The following is a 2,342-nucleotide window of genomic DNA, read 5'->3' as shown; positions in this document are numbered from 1 at the left end:
GGCCAGTCCGCTTCTGACTCCAGTGTCCACATCATTAATGAAGATATTGAACAGTATGGGTCCAAGGACAGAGCCTTGGGGGACCCCACTGGTCACAGGATACCACGATGAGTGACTTCCATCGATTACTACCCTCTGGGTCCGACCCCGGAGCCAATTTTCCAGCCAGCGGATCGTGGAGGACCCAAGGCGACAATTGGCCAGTTTCTCCAAGAGGTGATCATGGGACACCAGATTGAAGGCTTTTTTGAAGTCAAGATATATGACATCAATCTCTTCTCCCTTGTCCAGGTGATAGGTCATTAATGGAGTCTGCTGGAGCATCCTAATTAGTGTGCTCCATCAGTGTCTGTGTCACATCTATTCAGCCTTCCTGCACTTCAAAATGATGACAGGGGCACTTTAACTAAAGCTTATTGAATGAGTTTTAATTAAAGTGCCCTTACAGCCATTTTGAAGCATGGGATGCTGAATACATGTGATGCTGTGGTTGCTTTAATTAGAGCGATTCATGGAGCCACTCTAATTAAAGTGCCCCCCACCCTAGAGCACATGTAAAGACTCCCCATGTGTTTAAAAGACACATGAATATAGCAAAATAAACAAAATCATCCTATGATTTGGACATTGCAATTTTAATGTAATCTGGTAATATTATGAAAATCTGGTTTGGGCCTCTAATTGAAAGCTGAACGACAGTCTAACTGTAAGATCAAGCAGAGTTAGTGTCTGGCGTGCACACTTCCGAGAGTCGGGGTGGTGCTGGGGGGTCATCTGTGGGCTCCAAGAGCAGGGTAGGATGCAGGGTGCACAGTTCTAAGAGAATGTCAGGACACAGCCTTAAACCCAGGGCTTCAGCCTGCCTGGATCAGCCTCTCACACAGGTCTGGAACCTCTCCAATTGGCCATCCAGGCCAAGAAAAGCTGAGAGAAGTAGTTAGCTGCGTTAGTATGAAATCAGTCAGAAGGCAGGGTAGATATCCACCTTTATAGACTAACAGAATGAGATACGTATAAAGGCTAAGTGCAGACATTCAAAAAGCCCAAGCCTGAATTGATTCAATCTTTGCAGGTTAATCTAATCTGCGTAGATTGAACCGATTTGCAAGTGAATAGACATTCACTTTTGATTCTGGAAATGAAGGCACATGCAGGCTAGAAGCATGGGGGTGGGGGGTGCTAGAGTGAAATCCTCCCTTCCTTACCATAGCAGCCGCAAGGCTGGAGGGAAACTGACGGGGTGGGGAAGTGTGACCAGGTCCCATTGGGCTGAGTATGATTGGGAAGGGGTTTAAAACCCCACCCTTACCTGGAGGGTCCCCAGCCAGGATCTGCCTGGCTTTTCCCTGCCCTGCTTGAACAGCTGAGGTGGGGAAGTGTTGTGACAGGGCTGCTGGTCATCTTATGTAGAGTTTAGAGTATGTGTGTGTACAGAATGGTCTGAACAGGGATGCTCCTACCTTAGGCAGGGGCAGGGCTAGATGTGACCCCTGCAGGTCCCTCCCAGCCCCTCTCCTCTAGTGTTACCAGATTTTTCCATTACTTTGGGGTGTGCTCATTTATTAGGGATAGTTTCTAGGGTCTTGGTAATTCTGTCAATGTGCTGCTTGTGTTACTATACGGAGCTGTATCTCTCCCTTCTGCAAGCCCTCACCCCCAATGGAGCTATCTTGCAGGACTCAGTTTCAATGGGGCTGGGTTCCTCCAGTCACCAAATCAGTCATACACACAAACACACACAAATTAACGTGACACACCTGACCTGGCCTGGCTGATTAGCATGGATAGGCTGACACCCTCATATGCCAAGAATCAGTTCACACAGGTAAACAGAATCCCTCTGAATCCGGCTGGGTGTCCAGCTGACACCCTCATGGGCCAGCATGCAGTTCATAAGGACACGTCTGAGTCAAACTGGGTCAATCAGCCTGTACAAGCTGATCCCCTTATGTGTTTCAAACTCAGCATGTCCCAATCTTTGGCCTCTTCATGAGGAGACCCCACAGTATTTTTGGGCTTCACAGAGATCTTTAGCATAGGTAAAAGAAGCGTTGCTGCAGAGCACAGAAGGAAAGAGAAGCAGAGAAGGAAAAATATACCCAGTTACTACCAGTTTGACTATAAAAGTTATTTATTGCTAAGCATATGAAATATATAATGGTACTAGTAGTAATAGACATGCAAAAGAAAAACAAACAAACAATTACAGTACTACCCTGGTTTCACTAAGTATTTGGGGAAACTTAGCTCAAGCTTAACTGATACAGTTCAGGTTCAGAAGTTTATGCCTAGAAAGAAAAGAGAGAGAGAGAGAGCTGGGATCTCACCAGTCCAAGGTACTC

This window comes from Alligator sinensis, unplaced genomic scaffold, assembly GCF_000455745.1.
Source record: "Alligator sinensis unplaced genomic scaffold, ASM45574v1 scaffold1131_1, whole genome shotgun sequence".
NCBI lineage: Eukaryota > Metazoa > Chordata > Crocodylia > Alligatoridae > Alligator > Alligator sinensis.
This window is presented reverse-complemented; position numbering follows the sequence as displayed.